The sequence below is a fragment of the Arachis hypogaea genome, chromosome 7, assembly GCF_003086295.3.
Source record: "Arachis hypogaea cultivar Tifrunner chromosome 7, arahy.Tifrunner.gnm2.J5K5, whole genome shotgun sequence".
Lineage (NCBI taxonomy): Eukaryota > Viridiplantae > Streptophyta > Magnoliopsida > Fabales > Fabaceae > Arachis > Arachis hypogaea.
This window is the reverse complement of record NC_092042.1, coordinates 32,105,651-32,132,286: the sequence shown is the minus strand read 5'-3', so window position 1 is coordinate 32,132,286 and position 26,636 is coordinate 32,105,651.

Sequence of the window (26,636 nt, the reverse complement as noted above, 5' to 3'; positions counted from 1 at the left end):
AATGAAGTCCTCTAATCAAATGCTTGTGGTGCTTATGTATCAAGTGGTAATACTTGAAAACAAAGCATTTAGAAGTCGTAGCTTTGTTATCAACTCATGGGGCAAAGCACCCAAAAGGAGAAGCTAATAAGAAAATCAAAAGCTTGCTTCAAGGAAGAAATATAAAAGAAAGATTTCATATATTGAGCTAGATGGAAGCATCAATCATTTACATTTCTTTTGTGATTGTAGCATGCGTAGAAAACTAGCTTACCATGAACATTGAGTTGCTATTCTCCTTGCCTTGGATTGTCAATCTTTATTGCATGATTCTTTTCTTGCTTGGGGACAAGCAAGGTTTAAGTTTGGTGTTGTGATGACATGTCACCATGTCATGTTTTTCTATGCTTTTTCATACAAGAAATTTATGATTAGTGCTTAAATATTGCATTCTTTGGTGCTTAAATGGTACATTTCTTTGATCTTTTGATTTGATAAACTTTGTAGGAAATAAGAAGAAAAAGAAGCAAAAAGAGCACAAAATAAGCTAAAAAGAAGAAAAGAGGAATTTTGGGCACACTTTGAAATTGGAGCACACTTTGGAGGCTTAGGCCACGCTTCTAAAAGCGTGACCCATGACCAAATCAAGGAAGAAAAGTGTGGCCCAAAGGAAGAAAAGCGTGGCTCAAAACAAGGAGGAAGAGAGGACAAAAAGTTTTGGGTGAAAAGTTGGACTTGAAGTTAGCCCCCTAACTTGGAGGCTAACGTGAGAATTGGAAAATCACCCCAGGGCTACTCAATGTTTGCGCCAACGTTAGCCCCCTAACTTGGAGGCTAACGTTGGCATGAAAAATTTGTCCCAGGGGCTACTCACGTTTGCGCCAACGTTAGACCCCTAACTTGGAGGCTAACGTTGGCGCCACACACCACAACAGCTTGAAGGGGTATACTTCCAACAAGAATAACTTGAGCTACAGAGCTCCAAATGAGGTGATTCAAGAAGCATTGGAAAGTAGGAATCAAGATCTTTCCAAGCATATATGGCACTGCATGGTGGACACTAAAATTGAGGATGAAAACTGCCCCGCAATGTGCATAAACGAACATGGTGGCAACCTGCAGTGAGGCCAACTGACCTCTGCACCTTCAACGAAGTATAACTCGAGCTGTAGAGCTCCAATTGATGCGCTTCCAACGGCAATGGAAAGTAGACATTCAGGGCTTTCCAACAATGTATAATAGTATGGGGTGGACAATACGTTTGAGCCTCCAGAACTGGCGTTTTCGTCAACATTTGAGGCAAACTTTACCTCAAACGCTGCACACCAAAGCCAGCAACCATGCCCTCTTCAAATGATCATAACTTGAGTTATAGATCTCCAATTGAAGTGATTCAAAGTGGGTTAGAAAGCTGACATTTAGAGCTTTCCAACCATATATGATAGTCTATATTGGGCATAAAATTGGCAACATGACAAGAAGCCAAAGTTGGCGCCATTTGTGCATAAGGAAGGGCCAACGTTGGCGCTCAAGTTAGACCCCTAACTTTGGCACCAACGTTGGCATCAGTAAAAGGGGTTTGCTGATATGAAAAGTTAGCCTCAAAGTTAGACCCCTAACTTTGACTCAAACTTTTACTCCAACTTTTACTCAAGCTTTCATGATTCCAACCCGGTTCAATTCGGTTCTTCTCCAAACTCCAAGAGCAATCAACCAAGGCCTCTCTCAACCCAATTCCATTAAGAGAAAGGGCCCATGATCATCACTCAAAGGCACAAGAAATAGATAAAATAGAAATTTCATTTAATTGTAATTTGTTTTTAATTTCATTTTCATTTCCATTTTGTAAAGCCTATATAAGGCATCATTTTCACATTTGTGAGGAGGCTGGCTCCACTAGGGAGCACTAGGAGTAGTAGTAGAGAGCTCTCTCTTTAATTTGTTTTTGAGTCTTGGGGTGGAGAATTGAAGGTGTTCTGTTTCATTCTCCCTCTGAGATTTCTCTCTGCTTTCTTTACTGCTTAATTGAATCTAATTTTCTGTTAATTGCTCTTCATCTACTCTTGCTGCACTTTACATTTCTTTAATTTCTTTGCAATTGCTCTTGTTGGATCTAGGAAGGCATTGAGATCTAGACTTGGTTATCTAGTCTCTTGGGTCCTGAGATCTTAATTTCAATTTTACATTCTCTGTTTGTTACTTTTCATGTTTATTTACATTTCTGTTTTGGTTCCGAATCAATCGAATCCATCTTTTACTTCTCTGCTTGTTGCAATTTAACTTCTCCTTGTTTAAATTCTGCAAATCCAATTCCCAATTCCCTTTAAAATTTCATGCAATTTAAATTTCTTGTAATTTAAGATTCTTGCAATTTACATTTCTTGCTCTTTAAGTTTCAGTTTCATTTACTTTCTGCAATTTAAATTCATTGCAATTTTTACTTTCTGTTGGTTACAATTTCACACAATTCACATAAATGTTAGCTTGACTAAACTAATCACCCACTAAAGTTGCTTGATCCATCAATCCCTGTGGGATCGACCTCACTCCCGTGAGTTTTTATTACTTGATGCGACCCGGTGCACTTGCCGGTTAGATTTGTGTGTTTTGGGAGAAATTCATTTTTCCACCAAAATATCCTCATCAAGTTTTTGGCGCCGTTGCCGGGGATTGATTAGATCAACAATGATTAAGTGGGTGAGAAGTCTAGATTAAGCATTTTCTTTATTTTTGTTCTCTGTTTTAGATTGAAACCAAGGTGTTTGAGTTTATGCCTCACTAAGAAATTCTCATCTCTGATATGAGTAATTTCAATTTTCAATGGTGTTGTGTTTTCCAAAGTTCAAATGGAGTTCAACTCATCTTATGATCAAACAAATTTTAGGGGATACTACCCACCATCACCAATCTCTAATGGTGGCTGGGAATATCACCAAGAAAATACAAATTATAAGCACTCCAATCCATGGAGATTTACTTCAGAGACACAAGATGAGCAGGAGAATCATATGGGATACCAACCACCACTACAAAATAATTCATATTATTATCCTCATGGTAGATGGGGGTGTCGCCACAGAATGAAAGAGCATCCACCCTCACGTCCCAGTTTCTCATCTGAAAGTTCTTCATCACTTGATTATGCCTCAACACAAAGTTTCCTCCAAAATCCATACCAGTCATCCCATCAATCACACAACTCATTCCACACCCGTCAACACAACTTCACCACAACACATTCACGTCACCAAAATTACTCTCAACCTTCATCTCTTGAATTAACAGATGAGGAATACCTTGAAGGCATTGAATTAACAGATGAGGAATACCTTGAAGGCATTGAAATACAGAAAAAACTAGTGGAATTCTACACAAAATCCCCATCTTGGGAAGAAACCATCCTCGAGCAGATAAATAGATCCTTAGAGCAAACAAAGAGGAACTTAGAACCATCAAACAGTACGGATGAAGACAAATTTGTGGGTGAGGAAGTGGAAAAGAAAGATGAGGAAGCCTCTGTGTCAAGAGAAATTTCAATAAAAAATGAGGTAGAGGTGGTTGAACCTGAAACTGCACTTGAGATGATAAGAGAACATGAAGACTCACAACTCTCACGAACCTCCCTGGACCAAAACGCCTCAACACTTGAATCCATGATTGAAAGGTATGACGAGGAGCATGAAAGTGAGGAAGTCATTTCAGAGAATTCACACTCAAGTGAAGCAGAAAATCACATGAAGGAAAGGCTCGTGGAACCACCAATACAAGAGGCCCTTAATGAAGAAATCACTCCAATAATCACACAGCAACCAAGACTTGGATTCAAAGAAGTGAAGGCAACTAACAAAAGCACCAATTCTGTCCCTAATCCAGTAAGCAAGATCAATCGAGCCATTTGCAAAAGGAAGCTTGCTGAGGAAAAACCAAGACAAGGGACAGTAGCTGAAACTTCTCCCCTCCTGGAGTCATTCCTCTTAACAAACTGGAAGAAGAGGAAGAAAGTAAACAACATGTCAACAGTAGGTACAAATTCTCTTCTCTGCTTTGCTTTCGTTCTTTGTTTTGTTTCAAATTCAATAAATTAGCATAGGGTTACATTCTAAGTTTGGTGTTGCCTTGCAACAAATTGTTTTCAATCTTTTTGGATGATTGCATCAAATCAAAAATGAAAGCGACACACCAAGATTCTAAGTTTGGTGTGCCACCTATTTTTCTATGTAAATCATTCAGCAACACCACTTGTCTGCATACCCATAATGTCTTTGCAGTGTTAATTTTCTTTTGGTTTGATATTTTGTTATTTTGTTTACTTTAGTTAATTCTTTGTTTTTAATGCTTTCATTTTAGTCTGCTTATTTGCTGTGTTTATTAATACATCACCAAGAGAGCTTTATTAATGACAGATTCTTGGCTTAGTGATCGTATTTAATAAAGAATAGTTTCATTTGCTTGGTTTTAATTCAAATAAATGGACATAGGATTGCATTTTAAGTTTGGTGTTGCTATGCAACACAATTTGCTTCAGATCTTTACTGGATACTTGCATTGATTCCAAGTGAAAGTGTCACACTAAGTTTGGTGTGTCCCTTATTCTTTATGCAAAGTATTATGCTCACCTTCTTAAGCTTGCAATCACAACGTCTCTGTCTCTTGTGCCTTGATTGTTATCTTTAATTTTGCTTGCTTGAAACACATGTACTACTAACATTTCTTGTGTAAGACATTCATGATCCATCTTAGCCCCATAGCCACGGTTCTAATAGTTGCTTGAGGATGAGCAAGCATTCTGAGTTTGGTATGGGAAGGAGGAGAATGGGAGGAAAATGACAACAATAGAGAAGATGAACTACAAGGTTGTAAAGTTCCTTTTCCTCTCATTTGTTTCAAGCACTATAAACTGCATGATTGTCTTTACCTTCTCTGTATGCATGTGTGTATGAAAAGGCATAGTTTGAATTCTAAATTGCAACATGGTGCTATGTCATTATGATTACCAACTTGAGTTTTGTGAATTCAAAAGCAACAAAGTATCATGATCATAAACAAACAAGGCATTAAAGAAGATTTTAGCATGTGCATAAAGGTATTGGAAAGCTAGTATGTTTGATTGTTGCTTAATTGCATTGGATTTTATTTAATTGAAGTTTTCATCTAGGACATTTTGTGAAATCTTTTAAAATCATGAAAACCTTGAAAGCAAATGCAAAATAAAGCAAGAAAAGAAAAAGGGAAAGAATGAGAAAGCTGAAGGCTCTGAGTACCAATGGCAATTTATTTGTTAAGTACTTGTGGTGTTTATGTATCAAGCCAAATGCTTGAAAACAAAACACTTAGAAGTCAAGGCTAGGCTCAAAGTGCAAAAGCACTCCCTCAAAGCTCAAGGCTCTGAGCATCAATGATTAGAGAGTCAAGAAAAGAAAAGAAAAATGAGCTTAATGAAGTCCTCTAATCAAATGCTTGTGGTGCTTATGTATCAAGTGGTAATACTTGAAAACAAAGCATTTAGAAGTCGTAGCTTTGTTATCAACTCATGGGGCAAAGCACCCAAAAGGAGAATCTAATAAGAAAATCAAAAGCTTGCTTCAAGGAAGAAATATAAAAGAAAGATTTCATAAATTGAGCTAGATGGAAGCATCAATCATTTACATTTCTTTTGTGATTGTAGCATGCGTAGAAAACTAGCTTACCATGAACATTGAGTTGCTATTCTCCTTGCCTTGGATTGTCAATCTTTATTGCATGATTCTTTTCTTGCTTGGGGACAAGCAAGGTTTAAGTTTGGTGTTGTGATGATATGTCACCATGTCATGTTTTTCTATGCTTTTTCATACAAGAAATTTATGATTAGTGCTTAAATATTGCATTCTTTGGTGCTTAAATGGTATATTTCTTTGATCTTTTGATTTGATAAACTTTGTAGGGAATAAGAAGAAAAAGAAGCAAAAAGAGCACAAAATAAGCTAAAAAGAAGAAAAGAGGAATTTTGGGCACACTTTGGAGGCTTAGGCCACGCTTCTAAAAGCGTGACCCATGACCAAATCAAGGAAGAAAAGCGTGGCCCAAAGGAAGAAAAGCGTGGCTCAAAACAAGGAGGAAGAGAGGACAAAAAGTTTTGGGTGAAAAAGTTAGCCTCAAAGTTAGACCCCTAACTTTGAGGCTAACGTGAGAATTGGAAAATCTTCCCAGGGCCACCCACGTTTGCGCCAACGTTAGCCCCCTAACTTGGAGGCTAACGTTGGCATGAAAAATTTGTCCCAGGGGCTACTCACGTTTGCGCCAACGTTAGACCCCTAACTTGGAGGCTAACGTTGGCGCCACACACCACAACAGCTTGAAGGGGTATACTTCCAACAAGAATAACTTGAGCTACAGAGCTCCAAATAAGGTGATTCAAGAAGCATTTGAAAGTAGGAATCAAGAGCTTTCCAATCATATATGGCACTGCATAGTGGACACTAAAATTGAGGGAGAAAACTGCCCCGCAATGTGCATAAACGAACATGGTGGCAACCTGCAGTGAGGCCAACTGAGCTCTGCACCTTCAACGGAGTATAACTCGAGCTGTAGAGCTCCAATTGATGCGCTTCTAACGGCAATGGAAAGTAGACATTCAGGGCTTTCCAACAATGTATAATAGTATGGGGTGGACAATACGTTTGAGCCTCCAGAACTGGCGTTTTCGCCAATGTTTGAGGCAAACTTTACCTCAAACGCTGCACACCAAAGCCAGCAACCATGCCCTCTTCAAATGATCATAACTTGAGTTATAGATGTCCAATTGAAGTGATTCCAAGTGGGTTATAAAGCTGACAATTAGAGCTTTCCAACCATATATGATAGTCTATATTGAGCATAAAATTGGCAACATGACAAGAGGACAAAGTTGGCACCATAAATGTGCATAAGGGAGGCCAACGTTGGCGCTCAAGTTAGACCCCTAACTTTGGCACCAACGTTGGCATCAGTCAAATGGGCTATCTGATATGAAAAGTTTGAGCTCAAGTTAGACCCCTAACGTTGGCTCAAACTTTTACTCCAACTTCTATAAAAATCCAATCCGGTTCAATTGGTTCACTTTGGTTCCTCTCCAAACTCCAAGAGCAATCAACCAAGGCCTCTTTCAACCCAATTCCACCAAGAGCAAGGGCCCATTATCACCACTCAAAGGCACAAGAAATAGATAAAATAGGAATTTCATTTAATTGTAATTTGTTTTTAATTTCATTTTCATTTTCCATTTTGTAAAGCCTATATAAGGCATCATTTTCACATTTGTGAGGAGGCTGGCTCCACTAGGGAGCACTGGGAGTAGTAGTAGAGAGCTCTCTCTTTAATTTGTTTTTGAGTCTTGGGGTGGAGAATTGAAGGTGTTCTGTTTCATTCTCCCTCTGAGATTTCTCTCTGCTTTCTTTACTGCTTAATTGAATCTAATTTTCTGTTAATTGCTCTTCATCTACTCTTGCTGCACTTTACATTTCTTTAATATAACAGAGTCACCATCATCCTCGTTTGAATCCAGAACCACAAAATCAGCAGGGTATATAAAACTGTCCACCTTGACCAACAGATTTTCAATTACACCCCTGGGGTATACCATTGACTTATCTACCAGCTCCAGAGACATTTGTACTGGTTTGACTTCCTCTATATGCAGCTTTTTCACCAGGGAGGATGGTATCAAATTAATACTTGCTCCGAGATCGCACATTGCTTTAGTGACGGTCACTTCCCCAATGGTGCAAGGTAACAAGAAACTTCCTGGGTCCTCAAGCTTGGGAGGCAGCCCTTTTTGAATCAAGACTCTGCATTCCTCAGTGAGTGATACGATTTCCTTCTCATCCCAACTTCTTTTCTTATTGATAAGGTCCTTCAAGAACTTGGCATACAAAGGCATTTGCTCAAGTGCTTCAGCTAGAGGGATATTGATTTCCAGCTTCTTGAAGGTCTCAAGGAATTTGTGGAAATGTTGGTCCTTAACCTCTTTGTTGAATCTCTGAGGATATGGCAGTGGAGATGTGATGCTCTTTCCTATTTGCTGTTGTCCCTGAGTTATTTCCCTTGAGCTATGTGGCTGGTTGTCCTGTTCTTTGAGTTTCTCAGTGCTTTTGGTTGGCACCACCACTTGCTCCTTAGCTTGATCTGCTTTTGTTTGCTTCTCATCCTCTGTTGGTTCTTTGATGCTCTCTTTTTATTTCTTTGTAGTGTCATTGTTGCTCATCAGTATTCTCCCACTCCTTAATTGTATTGCCTTGCATTCCTCCTTGGGATTTGGGATTGTGTCACTAGGCAGTGAGCTTGAAGGTCTCTCAACAGAAATTTGCTTGGAGATTTGCCCGATCTGCCTTTCTAGGCTCTTTATGGAGGCCTCATGGTTTTTGTTTGTTATTTCCTGGAGTTTCATCATTTTTTCTATCATGGTTTCCAAGTTGGTGAGTCTTTGGGGTTCAGGTGGTGCTTGTGGTGGGTTATGAGCTGTGGTTGGTGAATGATAGGCATTTTGGTTGGTGGGTTGGTTAGTGGGTTGGTACTGGTTGAGATTGGGGTAATTGTTTTGAGGTTTTCTATAGGTATTTTGGTTTGTTTGCTGCTGGTTGAAATTTTGATTGTGTCTTGGGTTGTTTTGGTTTGAGTTCCTCTGCCATGGTTGTTGGTTTTGGTTGTGAGTGTCTCCCCATCTGAGGTTGGGGTGATTCTTCCATGAAGGGTTGTATGTATCACCATAGACTTCATTTGGATTAGAATGCATGTACTGGACTTGTTCTTGTTGTTGCTCTTCTTGAACTTCTTCATTTTGTCCCCATGTGGCTGATGGTTGGTTGGTGTTGACTGCTGCAACTTGGAGGCTGTCAATCCGCTTGGTCATTTGCTCAAATTGTTGTTGAATTTGCTGCTGCATTAATTTGTTTTGAGCCAGGATTGAATCCACTCCTTCTAGCTCCATTACTCCTCTTCTTTGTGATGGTTGGCGGTTTCTTTGATGAGCAAAGAAATATTGGTTGTTGGCCACCATATCAATAAGTTCTTGAGCCTCCTCTGCAGTTTTCATGAGTTGCAAGGAACCTCCAGCTGAGTGATCCAAAGATTCCTGGGATTTCAGTGTTAAGCCTTCATAGAAGTTTTGCAGCTTCTCCCATTCATTAAACATGTTAGAAGGACGTTTTCTGACTAGAGCCTTGTACCTCTCCCATGCCTCATAGATGGGTTCAGTCTCCATTTGAGTGAATGTTTGTACCTCGGCCTTCAACCTTATAACCCTCTGTGGTGGATAAAACTTGGCAAGGAACTTGGTTACCAAATCATCCCAGTTATTGATGCTGTCTCTTGGAAATGATTCCAACCATTGAGTGGCCTTGTCCCTGAGAGAGAATGGGAATAGCATCAATTTGTAACTGTCAGGAGGCACACCATTAGTTTTGACAGTGTTGCATATCCTCAAGAAGGTGGATAAATGTTGGTGTGGGTCTTCAAGTGATCCTCCACCAAAAGAGCAATTGTTCTGAACCAAAGTGATGAGTTGTGGCTTAAGTTCAAAATTGTTTGCATTGACATTTGGAGCCAAGATGCTGCTTCCATAATGTCTAGGATTGGCAAAGGTATAGGAAGCCAAAACTCTCCTCTGGGGTGGGTTATCATTGTTGTTGTCTGCTCCACCAGGTGGATTAGTTGAATGTTCCTCCATATCTTGAAATTCTTCGTCTGATTCCTCTTCTCCAACAATATTTTTCCCTCTTTCAGCTCTACTTAACCTCCTGAGAGTTCTCTCATCTTATTCATGAAAATTTAGTGCGTTTCTTCTTGTACCTGACATACAAGCATATCATGAGGAATGCACAAACCAGTGATACCTCAATTTACTGCTAAATTGAAGTTTTAGTTAGTTTAAGCAAAAAATCAAACAGTTAGTGGGTTAATCAAAAATTAAGAAAAAGTGCTTGATCTAGATTACCACCTCACTTAATCATTGTCAATCTAATCAATCCCCGGCAACGGCGCCAAAAACTTGATGAATATATTTTGGTGGAGACAAGAATCTCTCCCAAAACAACACCAATCTAACTGGCAAGTGCACCGGGTCGCATCAAGTAATAAAAACTCACGGGAGTGAGGTCGATCCCACAGGGATTGAAGGATTGAGCAATTTTAGTTTAGTGGTTGATTTAGTCAAGCGAATCAAGATTTGATTGATTGATTGGTGATTCGCAGAATTTAAATTGCATTGAAAGTAAAGAGAATAAGAAATAAATTGCTGAATCTTAAAGAACAAGAAATTAAATGGCAGAAACTTAAAGAGCAAGAAATGTAAATTGCAAGAATCTTAAATGACAAGAAATGTAAATGGCTTGAAATGTAAAGGGGATTGGGACTTGGATTTGCAGAAATTAAACAAAGAGAAGTTAAATTGCATCAAACAGAAGAGTAAATGGGAATTGGGATTGAATCGGATTCAAACAGAAAAATAAAATGAACAATTAAAGCAAGAATCAGAGAATTGAAATGGTAAAATGAGATCTCAGGACCCAGAGACTAGAAAACCAAGTCTAGATCTCAATGCCTTCCTAGATCCAACAAGAACAATAGCAAGGGAATTGTAAATTGCAAAGAAAAGTAGATGAGAAGCAAGTAACCGAAATGGAAATTCAATTGCAGTGAACATAAACAGAGAGATCCAAGATTGAGATTGAAACAGAATTTCTTCAATTCTCCAACCCAAGATCCAAGACAAGTGTAATTGAAATTGAAAGCAATTAAACTAAGAAAATAAAGATCACTCAAGCTCCCCAAACCGAAAAGAAAACTCTTTAAAAACTAAAAAGGGAAGCTCCCCGAATAACTTGAATTCTAGCCTATTTATACACTTTCTTCAAATGATCTTCAAGCCTTAAGTTGGGCCTTTGCTCTTGGTGGAATTGGGTTGAAAGAGGCCTTGGTTGATTGCTCTTGGAGTTTGGAGAGGAACCCAAGTGAACCAATTGAACCGGATTGGATTTTTGTAGAAGTTGGAGTAAAAGTTTGAGCCAACGTTAGGGGTCTAACTTGAGCTCAAACTTTTCATATCAGATAGCCCATTTGACTGATGCCAACGTTGGTGCCAAAGTTAGGGGGCTAACATTGGCGCAAACGTTGGCTAGCCCTGGGTGAATTTTTCAATTCTCACGTTAGCCTTCAAGTTAGGGGGCTAACTTTGAGGCTAACTTTTCACCCAAAAGTTTGTGCTAAAGTTTGAGGGCTAACTTCAAGTCCAACTTTATGCTTCCTGGTTCAATTTCACTTGTTTCATTGTCCTCTCTTAGCTTCTAGCCATTCCTTCTTACCTCAACCTTTCTCCAAGCTTTCTTCACCTATCATAAATCAACCAAACACATCAAAGCTATGCTCAAAATCATGAGATGTTCATTCTATCCTAATATGCACCAATTATGACATCAAATTTCATGAAATTGCATTAATTTATCTATGGTTGATTCAATCAAAGGAAGCATGAAAATCTACCTAAATTAGCTTGCTTAAGCCTCAAGAAAGTGCATAATTCAATTAAAAACACAAGAAAGAGACTAGTAAAACTAGGCTAAGATGACTTGTCATCACAACACCAAACTTAAAGCTTGCTTGTCCCCAAGCAAGAAAAGATTTATTAAGAAGAAAGAATGAAATGGAAGAGGATGTTCATGCTAGTAGAATATTATTGGTAGTTCATGGGGTTTTGTATGGATATGCAAACACTCACTTCTTATTGACTCTTAGGCCTAGAAAGTCTCCTTCAAGCCTCAAGTAACATACTGCTATGACCTCTCATTATTCCTTTATCCTTGGCTATTACTTTTTTTTTTCAAAAGCTTTATTTGAGTGTCATGTGTAGCAAGTTCATTTTCTTTTCTGTATTCTTGACACATTATTCACCATAGACACTTGGCTCACATTCCTTCTTAAAACATTGATGCCCAGCACCTCTTTGGGTTACTAAATGCCTTGTAGTTAGGTTGCTCTTGATAGTGGACTTTCAGCTGATGATCCCGGATTAGTTAATCCAAGTCACCAAGTGTTGATGCACTCCAAAGAGCTTACTAATCCAAGCAGATCCTAGTACAAAGATACCACAGGCATATATTTTAAAGTTCAAGCTATTGGTGTCCAGCTTTGTTTCTTTTTGTTTCCTTTTTTTTTTGTGCCACTTTTTGGCTATCTCTTTTCTTTCTTTCTTTTTGTTTTTCTTTCCAACCAAGGATATTTATTTAATTGAGATTCATAGACAGTAGGCCACTTTATATTTAGAAGGAGACACTCTAGTTCTTTTATTCACTAAAAGTGAGCTATTATATAGTCATACACACATACCACCACTTACTTTAATCATACTTCTATCTAACAGAGAACTATCTCACTTCACCTTCAAACATTTCTTTTATTGAATTGAAAATGCAGGGGACAAAGCATGCTTTTTGTTAAGTGAAAGTAAACACACAAGCACATACTTAAACTAGCATACTTATTTCAACTAGAACACTCAAGATGCAAAATGATTGAACTAACAGTTACTGTTGCAATGGTAACACTCAAACTTCCAAATTAGAACAGTTAAATGCTGATAAAATTAAGTGACAATACAACCTCTTGGTGGCTTCTTCTTCTTACTCTCAGCTGATGGTGTGTAACCCTTCCAAGAGAGTGATTGAATTCCTATAAAGTTCATGGAAGTTGCTTGTTTCTCAAGCCCTTAGGTAACTTGTTAGTGTGCAGAATTTTCTTGTAGGCTTTTGAACTTACTTTGGTGTGTGAACACCAAACTTAGTTCCTTGCCACCTTCCTCATGCATCAAAATAACTATATGTGAAATCCTCCTATCTTTGTTAAAGACAATAAAAACTAGAAAAACTAAAAAGTAAACAATTGGTTAATTAGTTTATCTGATTACTCGGAGCTAGCATCCATGTATGCAGAAGGTGAGAATGTGCTTTTAAATGAGAATTTGGTGAAACACCAAACTTAGAATCTTTCATTCTCTCTTAATTTATTTTGGTGTGCAACACCAAACTTAGCTCCTTGCAATATAGATAAGTCTAATTAACCCTTTTATTGAAATAGCTATGAAAAGTGAACTACCTCAGGTTGGGTTGCCTCCCAACAAGCGCTTCTTTATTGTCATTAGCTTGACATCAATCCACTTAGATCATGGGGGTTGAAGATCATAGTGCCTCAGCTTTTCTCCTCTTACTGTGAACTTCCTTCCGGTCTCCTTTTTGATGATCTCTAGGTGTTCAAGTGAAAGGACCCGGTTTACAGTGTAGTATTCGGATGATTGTAGGGACACCTTCATTGGTTGGGTGTTTAACACTACTTTATCCCCTGGTGAAAAGCCTTCAGTAGGGATCTTCTTGTTTCTCCACCCTCTTGGCCTCTTCTTCTTTTCTTTCTCAAAAGATACTCCCTGCCTTGGTGGTTCCTTATCTGAGATGTTGAATTTCTCATATGGAAGTTTTGGATCTAGTTCCTCCTTGATTTCTTTGGTCTGTTGCACCATCTCTACTTCTTTCAAGCATGGATTTGGAAGTCTTGGAGCTAACTCATTGACTACCTCCTTCAAACTTTGATCTCTGGCCTTATCCTTCGTACACTCTTCTTCTTGAGTGGGCTCATGTGGGGTTTTAAACACATGGAATGCTAGGTGCTCATCATGCACTCTCAGCAACAATTCCCCTTTTTCAACATCTATCAGTGCTCTGCCCATAGCAAGAAAAGGCCTCCCTAGGATGATGGGGGTGTTAAGGTCCTCCTCCATATCCAGAATGACAAAATCAGCTGGGAGAAGAAATTTTCCCACTTTTACCAGCACATTCTCTACAACTCCAACTGCTTGCTGGATGGATTTGTCAGCCATTTGAAGGAGTATTCGTGTGGATTTCAGCTCACAAATTTGAAGTTTCCTCATTAGAGACAAAGGCATCAAGTTTATGGTTGCACCAAGGTCACAGAATGACTTTTCAATTGTTATGTCTCCTATAGTGCAAGGTATATAAAAACTCCCAGGATCATCTTTCTTCTCTGGTAACTCTCTTTGGAAAATAGCACTACATTCCTTTGTCATCTCAACAATTTGTCCTTCTTTTAGGGACTTTTTCTTTGTCAGCACTTCCTTCATAAATTTGGCATACACTGGCATCTGTTCAAGTGCTTCTAAGAAAGGAATATTGATGCTGAGGGTCTTGAATATGTCCAGGAACTTTGAGTATTGCTTATCCTCATTCTCTTTTTTGAACCTCTGAGGGTATGGAAGTTTGGGGATATGTGGCTTCACCCTTTCCTTCTTCTCTTGTAGTTTTGTTTCAAGAATGTCCTTATCTCTCTTTGAGCTTTTTGCATTCTTGATTTTCTGATCCTTTTCACTTCTCTCTTCTGTCTCTTCTTGTGGAACTTCTCTGTTGTGTTCTTCCTGATTGATGGCTTTCTTCTCACTTTCCACTATGATTGCTTTACACTCCTCCCACTTTGTAGCTTTTCCTTTGTCCCTTGGGTGGTCTTGAGTGGCACTTGGGGATGCATATGTAATTTGTTTAGCCATTTGTTCCATATGCCTCTCGAGATTTTTGATTGAAGCTTCTTGGTTTTTTCTTGCTGCTTCTTGATCTTGTCTTGCCATCTCTTGATTTTTCATGAGTTTCTCCATCATTGTCTCTTGGTGCTTCATCATCTTTTCTATCAATGTCTCCAAGTTGGAGATCCTTTGAGTGTCTTGTGATGTTTGTGGCTGGTTGTGGGGTGTTGAAGGTTGATGGTGGGTGTTTTGGTTAGTGGTTTGGTTATTGGGTGGACAGTAGCTAGAATTTGAGTAGTTGTTTTGGGGTTTTCTATATGGATTGGGGTTAGTGTTTTGCTGGTTGTGATTTTGGTTGTTTCTTGAGTTATTTTGGTTTGAATTTCGTTGCCATGGTTGCTGATTTTGAGTGTGGTTATCTCCCCATCTTATGTTTGGATGGTTCTTCCAGGATGGATTGTAGATGTCACCATAGACTTCATTTTTGGCCGGAGCTTTGGTTATGCACATATTGAGGTTGTTCCTGCTGCTGATCTTCTTGGTTTTCTTCATTTTGCCCCCATTTGGTTGATGGTTGGCTTGTATTCACTGCTGCAACTTGCAGGCTATCAATCTTTTTAGCCATCTGCTCAAATTGTTGTTGAATCTGCTCCTGCATTATCTTGTTTTGAGCCAGGATTGAATCCACTCCTTCTAGCTCCATTACTCCTCTTCTTTGTGATGGTTGGCAGCTTCTTTGATGAGCAAAGAAATATTGGTTGTTAGCCACCATGTCAATGAGTTCTTGAGCCTCCTCTGCAGTTTTCATGAGTTGCAAGGAACCTCCAGCTGAATAATCCAAAGCTTCCTGGGATTTCAATGTTAAGCCTTCATAGAAGTTTTGCAGCTTCTCCCATTCATTAAACATGGCAAGGGGGCATTTTCTGACTAGAGCCTTGTACCTCTCCCATGCCTCATAGATGGGTTCAGCCTCCATTTGTGTAAATGTTTGTACTCAGCCTTCAACTTTATAACCCTCTGAGGTGGGTAAAACTTGGCGAGGAACTTGGTTACCAAATCATCCAGTTGTTGATGCTGTCCCTTGGAAAGGATTCCAACCATTGAGTGGCCTTGTCCCTGAGAGAGAATGGGAATAGCATCAGTTTGTAACTGTCAGGAGGCACACCATTAGTTTTGACAGTGTTACATATCCTCAAGAAGGTGGATAAGTGCTGGTTTGGATCTTCCAAGGGGCCTCCTCCATAAGAACAGTTGTTCTGCACCAAGGTGATGAGTTGGGGCTTCAATTCAAAGTTATTTGCATCGACATTTGGGGTAAGGATGCTACTCCCACAATGCCTTGGATTAGCAAATGTATATGAAGCCAAGACTCTCCTCTGGGGTTGACCATTGTTGTTGGCCATTCTCACTGGTGGATTTGTTGGATTTGTTGAGTGTTCCTCCAATTCATGATATTCTTCATCTGATTCTTCCTCTCCTGCAACATTTTTTTCTCTTGCTTCTCTTCTTAGCCTTTGGAGGATTCTTTCGTCGGTTTCATGAAAGGTAGGGATCTCTCTTCTTGTATCTGACATACAAGCAAAACACAAGCATCACATAATATCAGAAAAGCAATAACACTTTAATCCATGGCTGAAGTGAAATATTAGTTAGCTTAGGCAAAAATTCAAACAGTTAGCGTGTTAGTCAAAAGTTAAAGAAACAGAAAAGAAAAAATGCTTGATCTAGATCTCCACTTCACTTAATCATTGTCAATCTATTTCAATCCCCGGCAACGGCGCCAAAAACTTGATGAGATATTTTGGTGGAAAAATAAATTTCTCCCAAAACACACAAATCTAACCGGCAAGTGCACCGGGTCGCATCAAGTAATAAAAACTCACGGGAGTGAGGTCGATCCCACAGGGATTGAAGGATTGAGCAATTTTAGTTTAGTGGTTGATTTATTCATGCGAATCAAGATTTGATTGATTGATTGGTGATTCGCAGAATTTAAATTGCATTGAAAGTAAAGAGAATAAAAAATAAATTGCTGAATCTTAAAGAACAAGAAATTAAATGGCAGAAACTTAAAGAGCAAGAAATGTAAATTGCAAGAATCTTAAATGACAAGAAATGTAAATGGCTTGAAATGTAAAGGGGATTGGGACTTGGATTTGCAGAAATTAAACAAAGAGAAGTTAAATTGCATCAAACAGAAGAGTAAATGGGAATTGGGATTGAATCGGATTCAAACAGAAAAATAAAATGAACAATTAAAGCAAGAATCAGAGAATTGAAATGGTAAAATGAGATCTCAGGACCCAGAGACTAGAAAACCAAGTCTAGATCTCAATGCCTTCCTAGATCCAACAAGAACAATAGCAAGGGAATTGTAAATTGCAAAGAAAAGTAGATGAGAAGCAAGTAACCGAAATGGAAATTCAATTGCAGTGAACATAAACAGAGAGATCCAAGATTGAGATTGAAACAGAATTTCTTCAATTCTCCAACCCAAGATCCAAGACAAGTGTAATTGAAATTGAAAGCAATTAAACTAAGAAAATAAAGATCACTCAAGCTCCCAAAACTAAGAAGAAAACTCTTTAAAAACTAAAAAGGGAAGCTCCCCGAATAACTTGAATTCTAGCCTATTTATACACTTTCTTCAAATGATCTTCAAGCCTTGAGTTGGGCCTTTGCTCTTGGTGGATTTGGGTTGAAAGAGGCCTCGGTTGATTGCTCTTGGACTTTGGAGAGGAACCCAAGTGAACCAATTGAACCGGATTGGATTTTTGTAAAGTTGGAGTCAAAGTTAGCCTCAAAGTTAGGGGTCTAACTTTGAGGCCAACTTTTCATATCAGCAAGCATCACTTTGCTGCTACTCACGTTGGTGCCAACGTTAGGGGTCTAACTTTGACCCTAACGTTGGCCTTGCCTTGTGTGCTTGTGGCGCCAACGTTAGCCTCCAAGTTAGGGGCTAACGTTGGCACAAACGTGAAACACCCTGGGAGGAATTTTCAATTTTCAACGTTAGCCTCCAAGTTAGGGGGCTAACGTTGAAGCTAACTTTTCTTCCAAAAGTTTGTGCCAACGTTTGAGGGCTAACTTCAAGTCCAACTTTATACTTCTTGGTTCAATTTCACTTGTTTCATTGTCCTCTCTTAGCTTCTAGCCATTCCTTCTTACTTCAACTCTTTTCCAAGCTTTCTTCACCTATCATAAATCAACCAAACACATCAAAGCTATGCTCAAAATCATGAGATGTTCATTCTATCCTAATATGCACCAATTATGGCATCAAACCTCATGAAGTTGCATTAATTTATCTATGGTTGATTCAATCAAAGGAAGCATGAAAATCTACCTAAATTGGCTTGCTTGTAGCTCAAGAAAGTGCATAATTCAAGTGAAAACAAAAGAAAAAGACTAGTAAAACTAGGCTAAGATGACTTGTCATCACAACACCAAACTTAAAGCTTGCTTGTCCTCAAGCAAGAAATGAATTATGCTCAGAGATTGTTTCAATTAAGATGGATTGAGGAACACTTGTAAAGTACAGTGAGTGAAGTGATCAAGTAAAGTGGGATGAACTCTAAATCGTATGCTCATGCAAGGGCTTCAGTGCTCACTAGTCCTCACATATTGGGAGTCGTAGGTCTTAGGATATTCATCCAAATGGTATCATGGAGATCTCTTTATATGTAATCACCTTGAAGCAGCTTATAATTTCTTTGCTTTGGCCTCGACTCTAAGTATCATGTCTCAAAGCGGCTTTTTAAATAAGCTTTCAATCAATACTCCTAAACCAGTTGGTTTTAAGGTATTAGGTGTTAAAGCACCCCTCAGGATTTACTTGCTCAAGCCTCTTTCCTTGACACACTTCAACCACAAGCATTTACTAGGATATTAACTCTTTTGAGTTTTTGTTTCTTTCTTTCTTTTTCTGCCTAGTAATTGATGCTCAGAGCCTTGGGCCATGTTTTTTTTTTTGCATTTTCTTTTCTTTCTTTTGTTTTGTTTGCTGCTTCTTGGATCAATAGATTTTTGAGAATCTCTACAATACTTCTTTGAACTTCATGTCCTGCCTATGAGCTCCCATGCAAGTTTTCACAAGCATGCAACCTCAATACATGATCCTACAACTAGAACCACCACTTCTCCTAATCTTTTGCTTGCCTCAAAAATTGATTTATTCCTCAATCCTTCTTTTCAAAGAACTTTCATGTGATGCATTCTTGCAAATTGGGTGCAAACATGTTTTGAAGATAAGAATGTTGTGAATGATCAGCCATCTTTCTTATTGAATTATAAAGGAAGATTATGCTATGCAGGCAGGCAGGAAAAAAAAAACTATATGATGCAGACAAACAGGGCAAATAAGGATACACTCCAACTTTCAATCACAGCAACATTTGATGTAAAACAATCACTTAACAATACAACCTGTTGGAGTTCACTTGCTTTCCTTCTTCTCATCATCATCAATTCTGACTTTCATGTTCATCTTTCACCTCTTTGGTTGATGATGCTAAAAATCTCCAAAAATTTGTATGATATTCTGCAGTGATATTGAAAGTTGCTTGTTCCCCAAGCACTTAGTAACAGTGGTTAGTCTGCATGATTTATTTGTGGGCTTTTTGAACTTACTTTGGTGTGAGAACACCAAACTTAGTACCTTGCCCAAGGTTTTCATTAACCATGTGTGAATTTCTTTTTCTTGTCTTTCTCAAAAGTCATAAGGTTGAAAACTAGAAAACACCAAAATAGTTAACTAATTCATCCAGTATGCTTGAAGCCCATGTTATGCATAAGGTGAGAATGTGTGTTATAATAGGATTTTGGTGGAACACCAAACTTAGAATTTTTCATTCTTCCTTAGATTGTTTATGTGTGTAACACCAAACTTAGCTTCTTGCAATCTAGATAAAGCTAGTTAACCCTTTTATTGAAATAGATATAAAAGAGAACTACCTCAGGTTGGGTTGCCTCCCAACAAGCGCTCTTTTATTGTCACTAGCTTGACATCCTCAGTGCTCAAGGAAATTGAGGCTTTGCCTCTTTCTTACTCGTTTCTGTGAGGTCTTTGGCTAATTGTCCTATTTGCTTCTCAATTCTCCCGAGTAAGTCATCATAATGTTTGTTTATCATTGCTTGCTGTTTCATCATTCCTTCTACTACGATCTCTAGAGTGGTGATCCTTTGAGAATCTTGTGAGATTGGTTGGTTGTGGTGTGTGAGGGGTTGGAAGGATGGGTGATGTGGTGGTATGTTGTGATTGTTGTTGGCAAGGTGAATTTTTTACAGGTTTGGGCAATTGGGGTTGTTGTAATTGAAGTCCCTTTGTTCCTGATATTGAGATTCCCTCATTCTTAGATAAGAATGTGGCTTCCATGGTGGAAATTGTGCCTTCACTGTAGTAGAATGGAGAAAGTCAATTTGTCTAGCTATTGACCCCAATTGTTGCTGAGTTTGCTGATGTAGCTGTTTGCTTTGATTCATGACTGCCTTCATTCCTTCAAGATTCTTTATCTCCTCATCTGAAGTTGCATTCTGTGGAGTCTCAAATGAGTGTTAGTTATTGGCTCTCTTGTTATTGAGCTCTGTAGTTCCTTGGCCAGCTGCTGTTGCTTTGAAAAGGTTATCTAAGACGTAATCCACTGCTCTCCTTGTTTCTGGGTTAATCCTTCATAGAACGCTCGGAAACCCTCTTTGTCATTTGCTTTCTTGTATCTTTCCCATGGTTTGAACAATGATTCTTCCTCTCCTTGTATGAATGGCTGAATCCCCTCTTTCATCTTGATGTTTTGTTGGGATGAGGTGAATTTGGCCAGAAATTTGGTAACCAAATCGTCCCAACTAGTAATACTTCCTTGGGGAAAGGTTTCGAACCATTGTGCAGCTTCATTCTTTAGTGAGAAGGGAAATAGCAAGAGCTTAAAGGTGTCATGATTTACACCATTGGGGTTGACAGCACCACAAGTCCTTAGAAAAATGGATATATGCTGTTCAGGATCTTCCACTGGATTTCCGCTGTAAGAACAATTTTTCTTGATTGATGAAATGAGTTGCGGATTCATGTTGTGGTGTTCTTCTTTCTCAGAAACTCCTTCTTCAATGACATCTTTCCCTTTTGCTGCTCTACTTTCCTGTGACATATAAATCAAATATAAGGAATACACAGTGGTATTTTTGGAAGATAGAGTGTAGTTATTTGTGACAAAACTTCAAACAGTTAGCGTGTTAACAGAGGCAAAACTTCAAACAGTTAGTGAGTTAGTCAAAAGTAAAGGAAAAGTGCTTGATCTAAACTACCACCTCACTTAATCATTGTCAATCTAATCAATCCCCGGCAACGGCGCCAAAAACTTGATGAGGATATTTTGGTGGAAAAATGAATTTCTCCTAAAACACACAAATCTAACCGGCAAGTGCACCGGGTCGCATCAAGTAATAAAAACTCACGGGAGTGAGGTCGATCCCACAGGGATTGATGGATCAAGCAACTTTAGTGGGTGATTAGTTTAGTCAAGCTAACATTTATGTGAATTGTGTGAAATTGTAACCAACAAAAAGTAAAAAATGCAATGAATTTAAATTGCAGAAAGTAAATGAAACTGAAACTTAAAGAGCAAGAAATGTAAATTGCAAGAATCTTAAATTACAAGAAATTTAAATTGCATGAAATTGTAAAGGGAATTGGGAATTGGATTTGCAGAATTTAAACAAGGAGAAGTTAAATTGCAACAAGCAGAGAAGTAAAAGATGGATTCGATTAATTCGGAACCAAAACAGAAATGTAAATAAACATGAAAAGTAACAAACAGAGAATGTAAAATTGAAATTAAGATCTCAGGACCCAAGAGACTAGATAACCAAGTCTAGATCTCAATGCCTTCCTAGATCCAACAAGAGCAATTGCAAAGAAATTAAAGAAATGTAAAGTGCAGCAAGAGTAGATGAAGAGCAATTAACAGAAAATTAGATTCAATTAAGCAGTAAAGAAAGCAGAGAGAAATCTCAGAGGGAGAATGAAACAGAACACCTTCAATTCTCCACCCCAAGACTCAAAAACAAATTAAAGAGAGAGCTCTCTACTACTACTCCTAGTGCTCCCTAGTGGAGCCAGCCTCCTCACAAATGTGAAAATGATGCCTTATATAGGCTTTACAAAATGGAAATGAAAATGAAATTAAAAACAAATTACAATTAAATGAAATTCCTATTTTATCTATTTCTTGTGCCTTTGAGTGATGATCATGGGCCCTTTCTCTTGATGGAATTGGGTTGAGAGAGGCCTTGGTTGATTGCTCTTGGAGTTTGGAGAAGAACCGAATTGAACCGGGTTGGAATCATGAAAGCTTGAGTAAAAGTTGGAGTAAAAGTTTGAGTCAAAGTTAGGGGTCTAACTTTGAGGCTAAATTTTCATATCAGCTAGCAAAATTTACTGATGCCAACGTTGGTGCCAAAGTTAGGGGTCTAACTTTTGCTCCAACGTTGGCCTCCCTTATGCACATTTTTGGCGCCAACGTTGTCCTCTTGTCATGTTGCCAATTTTATGCCCAATATATACTATCATATATGGTTGAAAAGCTCTAAATGTCAGCTTTATAACCCACTTGGAATCACTTCAATTGGACATCTATAACTCAAGTTATGATCATTTGAAAAGGGCATGGTTGCTGGCTTTGGTGTGCAGCGTTTGAGGTAAAGTTTGCCTCAAATGTTGACGAAAACGCCAGTTCTGGAGGCTCAAACGTATTGTCCACCCCATACTATTATACATTTTTGGAAAGCCCTGAATGTCTACTTTCCATTGCCGTTGGAAGCGCATCAATTGGAGCTCTACAGCTCGAGTTATACTTCGTTGAAGGTGCAGAGGTCAGTTGGCCTCACTGCAGGTTGCCACTATGTTCGTTTATGCACATTGCGGGGCAGTTTTCATCCTCAATTTTAGTGTCCACCATGCAGTGCCATATATGCTTAGAAAGCTCTTGATTCCTACTTTCCAATGCTTCTTGAATCACCTCATTTGGAGCTCTGTAGCTCAAGTTATTCTTGTTGGAAGTATACCCCTTCAAGCTGTTGTGGTGTGTGGCGCCAACGTTAGCCTCCAAGTTAGGGGTCTAACGTTGGCGCAAACGTGAGTAGCCCCTGGGACAAATTTTTCATGCCAACGTTAGCCTCCAAGTTAGGGGCTAACGTTGGCGCAAACGTTGAGTAGCCCTGGGGTGATTTTCCAATTCTCACGTTAGCCTCCAAGTTAGGGGGCTAACTTCAAGTCCAACTTTTCACCCAAAACTTTTTGTCCTCTCTTCCTCCTTGTTTTGAGCCACGCTTTTCTTCCTTTGGGCCACACTTTTATTCCTTGATTTGGTCATGGGTCACGCTTTTAGAAGCGTGGCCTAAGCCTCCAAAGTGTGCTCCAATTTCAAAGTGTGCCCAAAATTCCTCTTTTCTTCTTTTTAGCTTATTTTGTGCTCTTTTTGCTTCTTTTTCTTCTTATTTCCTACAAAGTTTATCAAATCAAAAGATCAAAGAAATGTACCATTTAAGCACCAAAGAATGCAATATTTAAGCACTAATCATAAATTTCTTGTATGAAAAAGCATAGAAAAACATGACATGGTGACATATCATCAAAAAGCATTTCTATTCAAAAAAAAATTCGAAAAAAAAGAGAGAAAAAGAAAACGAAAAAAAGAAAGAAAAAGAAATAAAGTTGTGATCCAAGGCAAAAAGAGTGTGCTTAAGAACCCTGGACACCTCTAGTTGGGGACTCTAGCAAAGCTGAGTAACAATCTGAAAAGGTTCACCCAATTATGTGTCTGTGGCATATATGTATCCGGTGGTAATACTGGAAGACAGAGTGCTTTGGGCCACAGCCAAGACTCAATAAGTAGCTATGTTCAAGAATCATCATACTCTACTAGGAGAATCAATAACACTATCTGGATTCTAAGTTCCTAAAGAAGCCAATCATTCTGAATTTCAAAGGATAGAGTGAGATGCCAAAACTATTCAGAGGCAAAAAGCTAAAAACCCCGCTCATCTAATTAATACTGATCTTCACAGATGTTTTTGGGATTCATTGCATATTCTCTTCTTTTTATCTTATTTGATTTTCAGTTGCTTGAGGACAAGCAACAATTTAAGTTTGGTGTTGTGATGAGCGGATAATTTATACACTTTTTGGCATTGTTTTTAGTATGTTTTGGTATGATATAGTTAGTTTTTAGTATATTTTTATTAGTTTTTAGTTAAAATTCACTTTTCTGGACTTTACTATGAGTTTGTGTGTTTTTCTATGATTTCAGATATTTTCTGGCTGAAATTGAGGGACCTGAGCAAAAATCTGATTCAGAGACTGAAAAGGACTGCAGATGCTGTTGGATTCTGACCTCCCTGCACTCAAAGTGGATTTTCTGGAGCTACAGAAGCCCAATTGGCGCGCTCTCAACGGCGTTGGAAAGTAGACATCCTGGGCTTTCCAGCAATATATGATAGTTTATACTTTTCCCAAGATTTGATGGCCCAAACCGGCATTCAAGGTTACCTTCAAGATTTCCAGCGTTAAACGCTGGAACTGGCACCCAAATGGGAGTTAAACGCCCAAACTGGCACTAAAGCTGGCGTTTAACTCCAAGAAGAGTCTCTACACGAAAATGCTTCATTGCTCAGCCCAAGCACACACCAAGTGGGCCCGATTTTTATGTCATTTACTCATTTCTGTAAACCTTAGGCTACTAGTTCTCTATAAGTAGGACCTTTTACTATTGTATTTTCATCTTTGGAATGTTTGAGAGCTTTTGATCATGTTTTTATGATTGAACCCTCATTGGGAGGCTGGCCATTCGGCCATGCCTAGACCTTGTTCTTATGTATTTTCAACGGTGGAGTTTCTACACACCATAGATTAAGGTGTGGAGCTCTACTGTACCTCGAGTATTAATGCAATTACTATTGTTCTTCCATTCAATTCCGCTTGTTCTTGTTCTAAGATATCAGTTGTTCTTCAACTTGATGAATGTGATGATCCGTGACACTCATCATCATTCTCACTTATGAACGTGTGACTGACAACCACCTCCGTTCTACCTTCGATTGGGTGAATATCTCTTGGATTCCTGATTGCACGATGCATGGTGATCGCCTGACAACCAAGTGCTCGCCTGACAACCGAGCCAACCATTCCGTGAGATCAGAGTCTTCGTGGTATAGGCTAGAACTGATGGTGGCATTCAAGAGAATCCGGAAGGTATAACCTTGTCTGTGGTATTCTGAGTAGGATTCAATGATTGAATGACTGTGACGTGCTTCAAACTCCTAGCAGGCGGGGCGTTAGTGACAGACGCAAAAGAATCGCTGGATTCTATTCCGGCCTGACCGAGAACCGACAGATGATTAGCCATGCTGTGACAGAGCATAGGAACATTTTCACTGAGAGGATGGGAGGTAGCCACTAACAACGGTGAAACCCTACATAAGCTTGCCATGGAAAGGAGTAAGAAGGATTGGATGAAGACAGTAGGAAAGCAGAGAGACGGAAGGGAAGGCATCTTCATGCGCTTATCTGAAGTTCCTACCAATGAATTACATAAGTACCTCTATCTTTATCTTTATGTTTTTATGCGTTCATCACCATATCCATTTGAGTTTGCCTGACTAAGATTTACAAGATGACTATAGCTTGCTTCATACTAACAATCTCCGTGGGATCGACCCTTACTCGCGTAAGGTTTATTACTTGGACGACCCAGTGCACTTGCTGGTTAGTTGTGCGAAGTTGTGTAATGCCATGGTATTGAACACCAAGTTTTTGGGGTTCATGACCGGGGATTATGAGAGTTGTGAAAAGTATTGTTCACAATTTCGCGCACCACTAGTCTTTCCTTGGGAGTTGGCTAGGACTTGTGGCTCAAGTCAATTCATCCACTTCACTTTCCTTTATTTAGTAAGGGTTAACTAAGTGGTAGCAATGAACAATTCTCATCACAATTGAGAAGGATAACTAGGATAGGACTTCTAGTTCTCACACCTCACCAAGAGCCTTTTATAGTTGTTAGCTAACTTTCTTGCCATTATCTTCCATGCCTCTTATCAAAACCCCAAAATAACTCACAACCAATAACAAGACACTTTATTGTAATTCCTAGGGAGAACGACCCGAGGTTTAAATACTTCGGTTTATAGATTTTAGGGGTTTGTACTTGTGACAAACAAATTTTTGTATGAAAATATTTTTGATTGGTTTAGAAACTATACTTGCAACGAGACTTCAATAGTGAAATTCTATACCATCAAAAATTCATTCGTCAAAATGGCGTCGTTGCCGGGGAATTGCAATGGTGTTGTGTTATTGGTTATTGTATATATGTGAATATTGTGAATATGTTTGTTTTTTGCTTCTTTGTTAATTTTTAGTTTGTTCTCTTTAATTGTTCCTATTTTTTTGTTTTTTTTGCCCTCTCTTGCTATCATGAATTCTCATTTTGGCTATGAGTGTGATTACAATTATGTTGTAGTAATGAGGACTATAATGAAGATGTGTATCAAGGATGGATAACCAAAGGTGGGAGGAGCCATACGCTTATGATCAATCCTCATGGCAACAACCCCCACCAATGCACTATGAAGAAGAGCCATTCTATGATGCATATCAATCCAATGGCTATGGTGAATCACCTTGACTTTCAAGAACCACCACCATATGCCTATGATCTATATCCTCAACATAACTCCAACCATATTCACAAGCCCCTTCTTACCAACCACCCTCATATAACCCTAATCCATATCCACCATTCCAACAACCATATGAGCCATATGAACCACACATAGAGCCACCACCATCCCAACATCACCACTTTCAAGAGCCACCCCTTCCATATTATTACCAAGATGAACCACCTCCAACATATGAAAATTCCAACCACAAGATGAATACTACTTTCCACCACAACCTCCCATGGAAGAATACTTATGTCCTTTAATCCAAGAGCCCTATGATCCTACTCATGACATCCAGAGGAACAAGAGTCAAGATCATCCAAGAAAGTATGGATCAATTCAACAACCATGGTGTGTGCAACAAGTGGAAGAGTGGAAAAATGAACCACCAACTCTACCAAGAAGAACATACCTGTAGTCC